Source organism: Triticum urartu, chromosome 6A (assembly GCF_056163025.1).
Source record: "Triticum urartu cultivar PI428250 chromosome 6A, HENAU_Tu73, whole genome shotgun sequence".
Taxonomy (NCBI): Eukaryota; Viridiplantae; Streptophyta; class Magnoliopsida; order Poales; family Poaceae; genus Triticum; species Triticum urartu.
Genome location: NC_141878.1, coordinates 369578220 through 369594537, shown reverse-complemented (window position 1 = coordinate 369594537; position 16318 = coordinate 369578220).

Below are 16318 nucleotides of genomic sequence, written 5' to 3'. Positions count from 1 at the left end.
GACTCCGATAGTCACTCCGAGAGATGCTATCACTCACTCCGAATATACTCAAGATGAAGGTGTTGCCTGTCTAGCACTTGTGTCAACCAACTCCTTCAACATATTTGATTCACCAAATGAAGGAATTGGAAGATGCTTCATGGCTAAAGGCCCAATGGTATCACACCCCGAGTATGTTGATTTCAATAGTGATGAAGATGACTTGTTAGGTGATGATGATTTACTTTTTGAAAACTCTAGTGATGAATACTATGATGAAACGTCAATTAATCATGCTAATAAAGATGAAATGAATGACAATGATAAGGAGAATATTGAGTCTCTAACTAAAGAACTAAACACTCTTCAGTTAGCTCATGAAACTATCTTAGGAGATCATCGAGAACTTTTAAGGACTCATGAGAAATTACGTTTTGAGAAGCTCAATCTTGAGCAAGAGCATGAGTTCTTAAAGGCAATCAATGATGATCTTCGCAAGAAAAGTTCTTCTTACATTGCCAAGTGTTTACTCTTATCCACTTACATGCCTCAAGTCAAGTCTAGTAACAAGAACAAGAATGACTCTTCTTCTAGTAGTAACAATAATGATGCTAAATCCAATATTGTTGCTTCTAGTAGTTCTCTTGACTCCACTAATGATTCTCTTAGCCAAGTTACACTTGAGCAAGAAAATAGCTTATTGAAGTGAATCATAGAGAAAGGTGTTTACAAGAGCCTTGTCGGGAGTAAGCAATTCGAGAAAATTGTACGCAAGCAAGGAAGGCACCGGAAGAATCAAGGTATTGGTTTTGAACGAATGTTCAATGCCAATGGAGTTGAGTGGGAAGAAGATCAATACCCCAAGACAAAGTTTGTTCCTCAATAAGAGAAGTATGATTCTACTTCGTTCAAGGGGACACAAGCTCAAGATGATATTCCACCACAAGACCACAAGGAAAAAGGCAAGGACAAGCTTCAAGAGGAAATTGATGCATTTGAAGAAGCTCCTAAGGCCTTGGTCAAGTGGGTTCCCAAGACTACATCAAGTTCCACTTCATCAAGTACAACTACAACTCTGAGGATTCCCATCAAGATGGTGTGGATCCCAAAGAAGAAGAACTAGAGAGTTCTTGAGGGTGACTCCGCCAACATACTTCACTCTTATCATTTTGGCAAGAACAAGTGCAATCAACTTCCACATCTTGCACTAGTTCAAGGAGTCACAAACCCTCTTGTTGGTAAGACAAGGGACAAGGTAACCTAATGCTTTCATGGACATCATATTGTGTGTGCATCACTCTATGTCTATGGATATTCTTGTTTGTTCCTTGTGGGAGTAACCCGTGTAGGTATTGAAAGTGCAACTCACTCCAAAGGATAGGTCCAAATGATCTACATTAACTTAGAGCATCCACATCTTCAACACCTACATGAAGTCATCATCGACAGAACCCAAGGTTAGTTCATCCCTCTTAGGGGGGATATCACATCTAGGGGAGGTTTGCTCTAACAATTGAGTTAAAGCAACTCTAATGGTGTGAACACAACAAATCTTTATGTAAAAGTGGTAACCCTACTTGTGCTTAAATGATGAGTATGACCTCTGATCAAATGTTCTCATTTGACTCCTAAGTCAATATACTCATATATAGATGACCTAGTCATCGCCAATTGCTTGATAGATACTAGAATTGTTTGTGCATGCTTTGCCACATATTTCATTTGTCATTTTATTGTGTGAGCATGTTGGTTTCATAATTTACTCATTGGAGGACATCCACTTGTTGTTTTGATTGATTGGTTTCCTTTTGGCCAAGTGGATGGACAAGAATGCCTAAGAACCTTCTCTAGCTATCTATGCTTTTCTTGTCTCAAACTCTATTCATGCTACATCACAAAGTTTGATCAAGTCAGATTCGAACCACTCTATGTGAGGAGCACTCGGAGTCCCCGATTCGTCATAGACTTAAACTTCCAAAACTTCTTTGTGTGTTTCGGTCTGACCGGTTCATCCATTTCGGTCATACCGAGATCACTAAGTCGATCTAGGTTTTCAATCTCGGTGCAACCAATTTGAACTTTTCGGTCACACCGAGTTTCAGTAACTGCTTGCAGTTATGAATCTCGGTGCCACTGAGTTGTTCCACTCGGTCACACCGACAGTGTCAGGCTATATATATCCACGGGTCAAATTTTGGAAAACTTTCCGAACCTCCTCGCCCGCGCTTAGCCTGCTCTGCCTCCCTGGGTCTCCGGATCATCCTCCTCGTCGCCAGCCGCCTCCTGTCGCTGGTCTTCGCCGCTGTCAACGGGATCGTCTCCGCCGTTGCCGTCGTAGCAAGTTTATCACCGAACTAGGGTATGGACTTGAACTTTGTGCTGTTCTAACTCCGATTCCCTAGCACATTGCTTTGCCATGTATCTTGCCATGATTTAGATTGTTCTATCCATCGAAAACACTCCGTAGTTTAGTCGTGAATTGAAAATTTAGGGTTAGGTTTCCGCCGAAACCATCTCGGACCGACCGAGTTGATGAAATCGGTTCCACCGATTTGGCTCAGGCCATTGCACATGTGATTCTCGGTCTGACCGAGCGGTGTGACCGAGTTCAGCACTTTGTGAAACCCTAGCAGTCTCGGTGCCACCGAACTGTGACTCGGTCTGACCGAGTTCACTAGTTTAGGTTCCAAAAGCTGCTTCGGTATCACCGAGTTTGCAAATCGGTAGATCCGAAATGCTTTCCGTGGAAAACTAAAACTAAGTTTTTAATTCATTCTTTTGCAAAAACCTCTGCATTTTGTGATGCTCATCCACTCTACCTCATCTATAATCTATTCACAGGGTCTGATGTCAGTGTTTGCATCATGTCAGATCAGAGTGACAGTCAAAACAAGTCATAGGAACAGGTTCACTTGAGTGAGGGCACTAGTCCCTCTTGTAGCTCAGATGATGGCAGCAGGAGCAGACCCAGCAATCTGCCAAAGGCTGCCACAAGGGCCACCAAGAAAAGAACCTCAGAGTCAGAGGATGAAGACTATGTGGCTGAGGAAGAAGAAACCACATCAAAGAGGAAACTCCTGAAGAAGGAATATGGCACAGCTGCTGCCACTAAGCCAGGGATGAGGCAAAAGGTTCCTGCCAAGAGAGCTCCAATGTCAAAAGCCAGAACATCTACTCAAGAGACTTTGGGATCTGCACCGAAAGAGCAGGTTGTGGCAGAAAAGAAAAGGAAAGAGAGGGTCAAGAAGACCACTGCCAGAGTGCTTGGGATATCTTCAATAATGAAAGACTCTGAAGAAGAGGAAGAGGATGCTGCACCAACACCTAAAGCTCAGAAGCTTATGGGAGATGCCATAAGATCAGGGGCTGCTTCATCTAAGCCCAAAGGAACTCCTAAGCCAGCTGCTCCAAAACCCAAAACTGCCCCCAAGAGGAGCACCAGGAACATCCCAGCAGCAGAGAAGAACAAGGCCCCAATGCCTGAAGCTGAAATGGAAGAAGAAGATGATTCTGTTGTCTTGAGGAAATTGAAGCCAAAAATTCTAGACCACAATGATGCTGATCCAGTTGCAGAGAACATGAAAGTCAGGAAGGACTTTGGTCTAAGGCTATGGAGAGAGTCTGATCCATATGCCACCAGGAGAAGGACTGTTGTGGACTACCAGTTCCATACAAAGGAACAATAGGACTTCTATGAGACCATCTTGCTTGACAATAAGCCAATAGTGTGTGACATGAGATGGGTTGATTGGAAATTCATTAAGGAAAATGAGGATCACTTCCTTGGTGTATATGACAGCTTCAAGGCTTTTGGAGTTGATGAGTTTGTGGCTCAAGAGCTCACAAAATGGAATAATGAGCTCATCATGCAGTTCTACTCCACAGCTCACTTCTACCCAGATGGAAGGATTGTCTGGATGTTTGAAGGCACTAGGTACCAGTCAACAGTTGCAGAATGGGCTAAGTTGATCAATGCCCCAGAAGAACATGAAGATGACCTGGATGTCTATGCCAAGAAGAAGAAGGATCACAACACGATGGCACACATGTACAAGGAGATCCCAGATGCTGCTCTTGAAACACACAAGTTTGGATCTGTACATTACTGAGGGAGTCCTGGATTAGGGGGTCTCCGGACGACCGGACTATATCCTTTGGCCGGACTGTTAGACTATGAAGATACAAGATTAAAGACTTCGTCTCGTGTCCGGATGGGACTCTACTTGGCGTGGAAGTCAAGCTAGGAAATATAGATATGTATATCTCCTCCTTTGTAACCGACCTTGTGTAACCCTAGCCCTTTCCGGTGTCTATATAAACCGGAGGGTTTTAGTCCGTAGGACAAAAAACAATCATACCATAGGCTAGCTTCTAGGGTTTAGCCTCTCAGTTCTCGTGGTAGATCAACTCTTGTAATACCCATAACATCAAGAATAAATCAAGTAGGACGTGGGGTTTTACCTCCATCAAGAGGGCCCAAACCTAGGTAAAACATCGTGTCCTCTGCCTCCTGTTACCATCCGCCTAGATGCATAGTTCGGGACCCCGTACCCGAGATCCGCCGGTTTTGACACCGACATTGGTGCTTTCATTCAGAGTTCCTCTGTGTCGTCGCTGTTAGGCTTGATGGCTCCTATGATCATCGATAGCGATGCAGTCCAGGGTGAGACTTTTCTCCCCGGACAGATCTTTGTGTTCGGCGGCTTCGCACTGCGGGCCAACTCGCTTGGCCATCTGGAGCAGATCGAAAGTTATGCCCTTGGCCACCAGGTCAGGTTTGGAAGCTTAAACAACACGGCCGATATCCACGGAGACTTGATCTTCGACGGATTCGAGCATCTGCCTTGTGCATCACGCGGTCACGATGAGTACGATTTAGCTCTACCATCAGACAGTGTTCAGGAGATCGCACCGGCAGCCGCTCCGACCCTCAATTCGGAGCCAGTTGCGCCGTCCATGGATGGGTGGATGGACCCCGCCACGGAGGCCTTACCCTCAGCGGCGATCGAGCCGAACATCGACCTTACCCTGCACGAGAGCCGTGTTGTCAGACAACCGGATCCTTCTCCGGCCACGGACTCTGAACCACCTGCGCCCGTTCCTAGCGAATCTGATTGGGCGCCGATCATGGAGTTTACCTCCGCGGATATTTTTCAGCACACACCCTTTGGTGACATACTGAACTCATTAAGGTCTCTCTCCTTGGAGGATCCTGGCCGAACTATGTCCGGCAGGATTGGGATGCGGATGACGAAGAAATTCGCTGCCCACCCACCACCCACTTAGTAGCCACTGTCGATGACTTAACCGACATGCTCGACTTCGACTCCGAAGACATCGACGGTATGGACGATGATGCGGGAGACGAAGAGGAACCACTGCCCATAGGGCACTGGACAGCCACCTCATCATACGATATATACATGGTGGACACACCCAAAGAAGGCAATGGCGACGTGACAGCGGAGGATGACCCCTCCAAGAAGCAACCCAAGCGCCGACGTCAGCGGCGCCGCTCTAAGTCCCGCCAAAGCAAAAGTGGTGATACTGGCACAGGAGATAATAACACTCCGAATAGTGCCGAAGATGGCAACAACCCTATCCAGCACGATCTAGGACATGGGGATGGAGAGGCCAACCCTCCAGAGAGAGCAGCAGATGGAGAGGTGGAGAATGATAATTACATGCCCCCCTCCGAAGATGAGGCAAGCCTCGACGATGATGAATTCGTCGTGCCAGAGGATCCCGTCGAACAAGAGTGCTTCAAGCGTCGGCTTATAGCCACGGCAAATAGCCTTAAGAAAAAGCAGCAACAGCTTCAAGCTGATCAAGATCTGCTAGCTGACAGATGGACTGAAGTCCTCGCGGCCGAGGAATACAAACTCAAACGCCCCTCCAAGAGTTACCCAAAATGCAGGTTGCTACCCCGACTGGAGGAAGAAGCGTATGACGCGGCTGATCGGCCACCTCATGGCCGCGATAGAGAGGCATTCCAGCCAAAAGCTCAGCCTGCACCTCGACGCCATTCAAATAAAAAGGCATGGGGAAATATGCCAGACCTGCGAGACGTATTGGAGGACAAAGCAAAACATGCAAGATCGATCTACGGATCATGAGGGCACGCCACTATGCGAGACGGTAAACGTCACGCCGGATACAGTAAAAGTAAATCCGGTGGGCCGAACATAGCGGGAAAGACTCATTGGAGCTGCGTCGCGATATAGCCTAGTACAGAGGTGCCGCACACCCCTTATGCTTCACAGATGAAGTAATGGATCATCAAATCCCAGAGGGTTCCAAACCCGTAAACATAGAATCATACGACGGCACGACACATCCTGCGGTATGGATCACGGATTTCCTCCTGCACATCCACATGGCCCGCGGTGATGACCTACACGCAATCAAATACCTCCCACTCAAACTTAAAGGACCAGATCGGCATTGGCTCAACAGCTTGCCAGCAGAGTCCATTGGTTGTTGGGAAGATCTGGAAGCCGCATTCCTCAACAACTTTCAGGGCACTTATGTGCGACCACCAGACGCCGATGACTTGAGCCACATAATTCAATAGCCAGAGGAATCGGCCAGGCAATTCTGGACACGGTTCCTAACTGAGAAAAATCAAATCGTCGACTATCCAGATGTAGAGGCCCTAGCAGCTTCCAAGCATAACATCCACGACGAGTGGCTTGCCAGGCACCTTGGACAGGAAAAGCCGAAATCTATGGCAGCCCTCACGACACTCATGACCCGCTTTTGTGCGGGAGAAGACAGCTGGCTGGCTCGCAGTAATAACATATCAAAGAACCGTGGTACTTCAGATACCAAGGACGGCAATGGCAGGTCAGGTCGCAACAAACATAAGTGCCGCATTAACAGCAACAATACTGAGGATACGACAGTCAATGCCAGATTCAATGACTCTAAACCCGGTCAGCGGAAAAAGCCATTTAAAAGAAGCACTCCGGGCCCGTCCTGTTTGGACCGCATACTCGATCGCTCGTGTCAAATACACGGCATCCCCGACAAGCCAGCCAACCACACCAATAGGGATTGTTGGGTATTCAAGCAGGCCAGCAAGTTAAATGCCGAAAACAAAGATAAGGGGCCACATAGAGATGATGAGGAAGAGCCCCGGCAGCCGAACACCGGAGGACAGAAGAGGTTCCCCCCACAAGTGCAGACGGTGAACATGATATACGCAACCCACATCCCCAAGAGGGAGCGGAAGCGTGCGCTCAGGGACATATATGCGTTGGAGCCAGTCGCCCCAAAGTTCAACCCATGGTCCTCCTGTCTGATCACCTTCGATCGCAGGGACCACCCCACTAGTATCTGTCATGGCGGATTCGCCGCACTGGTCCTAGACCCAATCATTGACGGATTTCACCTCACTCGAGTCCTTATGGATGACGGCAGCAGCCTGAACCTGCTTTACCAGGACACAGTGCGCAAAATGGGTATAGACCCCTCAAGGATCAAACCCACAAAAACGACCATTAAAGGCGTCATACCAGTTGTAGACGCCCATTGCATAGGCTCAGTCACACTGGAAGTGGTCTTCGGATCCCTGGATAACTTCTGAAGCGAAGAGTTAATCTTCGATATAGTCCCGTTCCACAATGGTTATCATGCACTGCTTGGGCGAACCGCATTTGCGAGATTCAATGCGGTACCGCATTATGCATACCTCAAGCTCAAGATGCCAGGACCTCAGGGGGTCATTACAGTTAACGGAAACACAGAGCGCTCTCTCCGAACGGAGGAGCACACTGCGGCCCTTGCAGCGGAAGCGCAAAGCAGCCTCCTAAGGAAATCCACTAGTTCGGCGTTTAAGGACCCAAACACCTTCAAGCGTGCCCGGAGTAATCAGCAACAGGACCACCTGGCACGTTCCGAGCTCGTATAGCAATGCGGCCCCCACCCCGGCCCAAGCCAAACAGCGAAATTCGTGTCAGGTGTACATAATTACCCATTAAAAATACCATGGGCACAGGCGGGGAGGGGGCATGACTACGGCACGCCCCAAGACGCGGCTTAAACCGCACTAGGGGCTTCCCGTTTTGTTACTTTTTTCTTTTCAGGACTATAATCTCTGGAAACCCGGTCCGGCAACATGATTGCCGAACATATGATGCAACAACCAAGAAGGCAGAAAGTTACGTCACACCACGGAACTCCCAGGTGGATTACGATAACGAGTGTAATACTTGCCTTAATACTATTCTTCAGCTCTCCCTTGGAGGGGACATAGTCCTACTTTTTGCTTATTGCACTGCATGTATCATTCTGCTTTAACACACCTTTTTGAATAAACAATGCATAGCATTAAGACTATCATTGCATTCTTCTTTTTTATATATATGTTCATTCATGACATCCAGCACCCGTACACTCTGGTAAGGCCAATACGCTAGGGGCTTAAGCATACCCCACAATACGGCGTGAGAAGTCCGGACACTTTCAACAGTGCGGCACCCCGAACTTATAGCATTATATGCATCAACTCTGAATCATGTCTTGGGTCAATAGTTGGGTTTGCCCGGCTCCCATGTTTTGGTACCTTACGTTCCGCTATATCGGCTAAGGTAGCACTGGGAGAACTACTGCGATTGTGCCCCGGTTCTGCTGGGCTAAGCACCTCAGTAGAGAAAGCTAAAACTGACTGTCATGATAAGGAGAGAGACTGGTCGCTGTTCGAGAGGTTTTCGAGTCCTTAAAGACTTATGCCGCTTAGAGCGAGGAGTCGGCCCTGCCCGGCTTAAGGCGTGTATCGCGCCCCGAGTTCGGCCTTCCGAACACTAGGGGCTTCGCCGAAATTTAAAATTATAGAATTCTATGGCTAAGTGAGAGTGATAACGCATTATAGTCCGATTGCCTTGTTCGTTGTGCTGAGCACCTCCCTCGAAGGACCCAACAATGGGAACAAGAGTGCTCAGGTTTATCCCGAACACCCCAACACTCGTGGCATGGGGGCAGAAGCCGACGACTAGCCATCTCTCAGATTTGATAAACAGCCGAACAGAAGGTAATATTTTAAATTCAAACAAGCGTTGCATAGCGCATATGAACAAGTTTTCATAACTACGGGATTACACGAGCGAGTTCACTCGAATATTATATCTTTCGTACAATCGTCCGCTACGAGATGAGCACCCTTCAGGACACCCTCATAGTACATCTCAGGGTGGCGATGCTCCTTGCCCTCTGGCAGCCCTTCCTTAATCAGCTTCACGGCGTCCAGCTTGGCCCATTGCACCTTGACACGGGCGAAAGCCCGGCGTGCACCTTCGATGCAGACAGACCGCTTAACAACTTCCAGCCGTGGGCAGGCATCCACAAGCCACATCACCAGGCCGAAGTAGCTGTTCGGAAGGGCATCGCCAGGCCACCGCCGGACTATAAAGCCCTTCATGGCCTTTTCGGACTATAAAGCACCGGGTGTTCGTTCCCAGTATATTGGGCCCAGAACAACTTCTTCGTTGAGCTTCCCTCCTCGGCCTGGTAAAACGTTGTGGCATCCGACACGCTGCGGGGCAAATCTGCGAATGCTCCTGGAGAGCTCTGGATTCGGGTAAGTAACATGTAATTTACTTTCACAAGCTTGCTTTGCATATAGAATGTCTTACCCGCCGCTATCTTCTTCATCGCATCAATCTCCTGGAGGGCCTTTTGGGCTTCGGCCTTGGCACTCTTTGCGCTCTCGAGGGCCGCGGCAAGCTCGGACTCTCGCGTCTTCAAGTCAAGCTCCAATGTCTCGTGCTTCGTCATGAGAGCGTGGAGCTCTTGCTGCACCTCGCCCACCCATGCCTCATGCCTTTTCCGCTCGATGCGCTCCTTGGCCGCTTTGTTTTCGGCCTCGCATAGCGCTTGCTTCAGGGTCGCCACCTCGGTCATGGCCCCTGGAAAATTTACGATGATCCTGTCATTTTGCAATCGCATTCTTTTTATACATATCCATAGACTAGGTACTACTTACCTTTGTTCTCCTCGAGCTGCCTCTTGGCAAGGCCGAGCTCGTCCTTGGACCCTTTAAGGTCCTGCTTCAGTGCGGCGACCTCTGCAGGCAGTGCGACAGAGGCCAGCAGCAAAGCCTGCATACGCATATAGACATACTTATATTGGACTCCTGCGATATTGTTTGATCCTATGTTTGGCTTTTCTTTGTGAACACCGAACAGAGCATCAGGGGCTACAGTCTATGCGGTAATATTTCTCCTATATTTCAAAAACTTACCTCAAAGCCTGTTAGAAGGCTGGCACAGGCTTCAGTCAGTCCGCTCTTGGAGGACTGAACCTTCTGGACCACCGCACTCATAATAGTGTGGTGCTCTTCGTCATGGAAGCGCTGCGAAGCGCTCCCAGCAGATTGTCCGGTACCTCTGGATGGGCATAGGTCACCGGCACAGGCGTCTTGCCCCTCTTGGAAGGAGGCCGCCTGCCCGAGTCCGGAACCAATGGAGGTTCCGGCGCGGTGTTCGGCTGAGGGCCGAACTCGGAGCCCTCGGGGGCTTTGCTCCCCCTGCTCCTGGATTCCGGAAGGTCACTTTGAGGCGCCTCCAGGACAGTCTCCCCTCGACCCAGTGCCTCTTGAGACAACACCTCGGCGTTGTCCGTAGGGAAAGGGGAGGTGGCGGTCGGAAGTGGATCTCTATCCATATCCGACGAGCCCAGGGAGCCGTCCGACGAGGATACGTCAATACGGGTTCGGGGTGGTCTGCACAATCATAATTTGGCGTTAGGAGAAGCAGTGCGACAAAGGAATACTATGAGTTACTCTGGTATACGAATACTTACGACTTCGCCAGGGGCTTGGCCCTGAGCAGCCACTCGTCTTCGCCTTCGGCGGCGGTGGTGGAGTAGTCCGGAAGGAGAGTCCTTCCCTTCTTGGACCCTTTGGTCCCCCCAGTAGGGGCGGCCTTCCTTTCCTTGTCTCCCCCGACTGGAGGGGTAACATCTTCATCTTCCTCCTCGTCTTCGTGGGAGGAGTGCGTCGCGGAGTTATCGGACGATGAGCCCGATAACACCTGGCGTCGGGAGCTCTTTCGGGTTCCCTTGGCCTTCTTGGTCTTCTCCGGCACCTTGTAAGGAGCCAGAGTCAACATCTCCGTCAGGAGAGCGTCCGCAGTGTCTTCGGGCAGAGGGGCCGGACAGTTAATCTGCCCCGACGTCTCCACCCAGTCCTGTCAAAGGCATGGAGATCAGACCCCGCACATGGTTAAGCTAGGGGAAATAAATATCCTACCGGATGTATAGAACTCACCGAATGCGCTCGGCGCTTCGCGCTTAGCCCGCGGTCCTCGGTGAGAGAGGGAGGGACCTCGGCGCCCTTGAACAACACCTTCCAGACGTCCTTGTGTGTCGTGTCGAAGAGCTCGCTCAGAGTCTCATGCTGGGCCGGGTCGAACTCCCACAAGTTGAAGTCCCATTGTTGGCACGGGAGGATCCGGCGGATGAGCATGACCTGGACTATGTTGACAAGCTTGAGCTTCTTGCTTGTCAGGTTCAGGATACATTTCTGGAGTCCGTCCAGCTCCACCGATGAACTCCACGACAGGCCCTTCTCTTTCCAGGAAGTGAGCCGTGTAGGGAATCCGGATCGAAACTCGGGGGCAGCCACCCATTTGGTGTCGCGCGGCTCACTGATGTAGAACCAGGCCTATTGCCACTCCTTTATGGTCTCCATGAAGGAGCCTTCAAGCCATATAATGTTGGGGATCTTGCCAACCATGGCTCCGCCGCATTCTGCTTGTTGGCCGCCCACCACCTTCGGCTTGATTTTGAAGGTCTTTAGCCATAGGACGAAGTGGGGGCGGATGCGGAGGAAAGCCTCACAGACGACGATGAACGCCGAAATGTTGAGGATGAAGTTCAGGGCCAGATCATGGAAGTCCAGCCCGTAGTAGAACATGAGACCGCAGACGAATGGATGAAGGGGAAACCCCAGTCCGTGGAGGAAGTGGTGGAGGAAAACTACCCTCTCATGGGGTTCTGGGGTAGGGACGATCTGCCCCGCAGCGGGCAGCCGATGTGCGATATTCGTGGCTAAGTATCCGGCTCTGCGCAGCTTTTTGATGTGTTCCTCCGTAACGGAGGAAGCCATCCACTTGCCTCCCACTCCAGACATGTTTGGAGGAGGTTGAGGAGAAAGATGTGGACTTGGGCGTTGGGGCTAGAGTGCGCAAGAATGGATGGGCAAAGAGGAAGAAGGTGTGGGTAGACAAAGGTTAAACCTTATCCCTTTATAAGGGCGGCTGAAACTATGCGCCCCCACTAGCCTAGTAAAACTCGCTTATCCCCCAAGCACCGTAATCGATGGCGCGGTTGGGTTACCCACGCCCGTATTGATGAGAATCCCGTAATAAGGGGGACACGATCTCTGCTTTGACAAGACGTGTCAAAAAACTGCCTCGCGTTATGTGTGGGGCTAGTCAAAGGAAACGGTTCGAATAATCACCGGGCCATGGCATAATGTCGTGTTGCCAAAACAAGTCAGCAAATTAGATTTGTGGAAATATTATTCTCTCTATGGTGGTATGTGGAACTTATTTTGCAGGGTCAGACAGTATCCTTGTATTCAAATTCTTCCATGGTGTATTCGGAGGAGGAACCCGCCTTGCAATGCCAAAGACAATACTGCGCGCCGGACTCATCGTCATTGAAGCCTGGTTCAGGGGCTACTAAGGGAGTTCTGGATTAGGGGTCCTCCGGACAGCCGGACTATATCCTTTGGCCGGACTGTTGGACTATGAAGATACAAGATTGAAGACTTCGTCTCGTGTCCAAATGGGACTCTACTTGGCGTGGAAGGCAAGCTAGGCAATACGGATATGTATATCTCCTCCATTGTAACCGACCTTGTGTAACCCTAGCCCTTTTCGGTGTCTATATAAACCAGAGGGTTTTAGTCCGCAGGACAAAAAACAATCATACCATAGGCTAGCTTCTAGGGTTTAGCCTCTCAGATCTCGTGGTAGATCAACTCTTGTAATACCCATATCATCAAGAATAAATCAAGCAGGACGTAGGGTTTTACCTCCATCAAGAGGGCCCGAACCTGGGTAAAACATTGTGTCCCCTGCCTTGTGTTACCATCCGCCTAGACGCACAGTTCGGGACCCCCTACCCGAGATCCGCCGGTTTTGACACCGATAATTACCTTCTGTTAGGCTTGCCAACAATCAGCTGGATCCTCAGGCACACTGTCTTGCCAAAGTCTGGTGATCACAAGATGATCAAAGGCCATGCAATTAACTTGCTTCACATCTTTGATGTTCCATAGAAGTTCAAAGTCATGAGCCTAATAGTGGAAACCATAAAGAAGACAGCTGCAGATCAGAAGAGGAGTTGTGGGTATGCTCCACAGATTCAGGAGCTGATTAACTCCAAGATGGGCACTGGCACATATCTGCTGGACAAGGAGCACCTGCCCATCTACCCAGACTTTGAGGACAACACTTTGGTGATGGATGAAAATGAACCATCTTCTATGCACGCATAAGCCAAGAAGGAGAAGGCAAAGGCTGAAAAGGCTGCAAGGATGCCAACTACTGAAGAAGCATCTCAGTACCTTCTGAAGAGCAAGCAAGATCAGCTTGGCTACTTGATTGCCTCCACTTTGAGGATTGAGAAGGGACTGGCCACCCTGACTCAAAGCCAGGAGAGCTTGGAGAGGATCGTGGAGCAGAAGTTCTATGACTTAGATGTGAAGGTCACTGAGATCCAGTCAGTCGTTGAGAAACTTCAGGATGAAGTGGAGGAGAAGAAGGGCAAGACAACCACTGATGCTTTTGCTAGAGTGCCCAGAGGTCAGAGGTCTATTGAAGTGCCTATTCCAGATACGAGAGCTACTTCATCTGCACCAGCTACAGCTTCAGTGCCACCGGCTCCAGCATATACTCCACCAGCTCCATCTACATTGAGTGATGCCTTCGTTCTTGGAGTTCTGTCTACACCACTACCTGAAGACCAAGCCTGAGTGTCGATCTAGCCACTACTAGGAAGACGGCTATAGATGAAATGGTCACTAATGGCGCACCACGTGTGTGGTGCGCCATTAGAATATAGCAATGGCGCACCACATACAGGTACGCCATTAGTAATATATTACTAATGGCGCACCTGGTGTGCAGTGCGCCATTAGAAGTTTTGAAAAAAACAAAATTTGTTACTAATGGCGCACCGTGGGTGTGGTGCGCCATTACTAGTTGACATAGTAATGGCGCACCACACCCACGGTGCGCCATTAGAAGTTTTGAAAAAAAAGTAAAAAAAATAAAATAAAAAATTGTTAGTAATTGTCCACTGGTGCGCCATTACTAAGTTTTTTTCAAAAAAAATTCAAAAAAAATTCAAATTTTTTAATATTTTTTTCAAAACTAGTAATGGCGCACTGTGGGTGTGGTGCGCCATTACTAGTTTAACTACTAATGGCGCACCACCCCATGGTGTGCCATTACTAGTTTGCCCGACTTCCACCGAATGCACCCCCCCCCCCCCGTGGACCGCCTTTTCAGTTTTAAAAAAAAGAAAAAAATGATAAAAATGTCAAAAAAATAAAAGAAAATAAGTTTGCCATGTGATATGTGGTCTAGTTGTTGGGAAAATTTACAAATATAAATTTCGACTTCATTTGCAAAATCTCTCTGGAAATTTGTAAAATGGGCATACGAACTCGGATTAAAAAATTTTATATATGAAAAATCATCTACTCGAAAAGTTACATCCGAATTTAACACGGGGAACCCCGTTAAACATTTTCAAAATCCACAAAAACCTAACACAAAAAAGTTACGGGGCTTTCAAGATCTAGAGGCAAAAAATTCAAAAAAAAGGTTTTGAATTTTTTTTAAATTTTTTTTCAAAAAATGATACGTAATATGACCGGGAAGTTTGAAATATTTTTCAAAATTTCATCATAGTCATGAACATGAACAAAGTCCTAGACATCAACAAGGTATAATAGGATTGATATGCTAGATATATCAACAAGTGCCTGTGAAGTGAGCTGTTGCTGGGGTTGGATAAAACTCTGAAGTTAAGCGTGCTAGGGCTGGAGTAGTGTGAGGATGGGTGACCTTTCGAGAAGTTTGACCACGGAGTGCGATTTGACTTGAGATTAAGCATATTGACCTTAGATTAAGACATAATGACCTGAGATTAAGAAAAAAAAACGAAAAAAAATTGAAATTTTTTGAAAAAAATTAAAAAGAAATTCAAAAAAAATTTGAAATTTTTTTTTACTAATGGCGCACTTCTATGTGGTGCGCCATTAGTATACCAAATACTAATGGCGCACCGTGGGCCATATTAATGGCGCACCAGCGGTGCACCATTAGAATACCAGATTCTAATGGCGCACCACAGGTGCGCCATTAGAAAAAAATTCTAATGGCGTGATGCTAGTGGCGCACCAGGAGTGCGCCATTAGTAGCGAAAATAGGTGCGCCACCAGCAGCCCTTTTTCTAGTAGTGAGCACTATGCATTTTTATGAACTTTTTGGCAACTTGTTGCCAAACGAGGAGAAAATGTATAGATCATAGGCTTCGAGAGAGAGCGTTGCTTTTTATTCTCCTTTTTTGTTTGGTGGTTAAACTTCGTTTATTTGCTTGGTTGAGATACTTTATACTTTGTACTTGCTTAGATGATCATGTGTTTGATCGTATGCTACCTTAATGCTTGTTGGATGACATTATCCTTTTATATGATCACTCATTTTGCTTGGTGATGAGTGCATGTATTTTAATTATTATCATTTTGAGCACTCCACCAAGATGTATGTGACATGGAAGAGTAACCCATGATCCTAACTCTTTGTGCATTTGCAGTCCAAAGAAAATCTTAAACTATGCATAATTTAGGGGGAGCTCTTTCTTTTCACATACTTCTCAAAGAGACTATGTTTTTCACTCTTATTATCATTTGTCGAAGCTTTGATCTATATGTTGTCATCAATTACCAAAAAGTGGGAGATTGAAAGTGCAACTATCCCTAGGTGGTTTTGGTAATTCCTAACAACATATAGCTCATTGAGTTAATGCTATTTCAAGATTAATATCTCAGGAAAGCTCAATGATTGGCATGGCATGGATGAGAAAAGTGGACCCCTCAAAATGCTAAGGACAAAGGATTGGCTCAAGCTCAAAGCTCAAGACTCTACATTTTCTATTTTAGTGATCCAAGATCACATTGAGTCTATAGGAAAAGCCCATACTATCAATGAGGGATGAGGTGTTGCTTAATGAGGTTCTTGCTCAAAATGCTTAGTGATATGCTCCAAAAACCCTCAACTACTTTCTCACATCCACATATGACCTAAACCAAAAGTCAAACTCA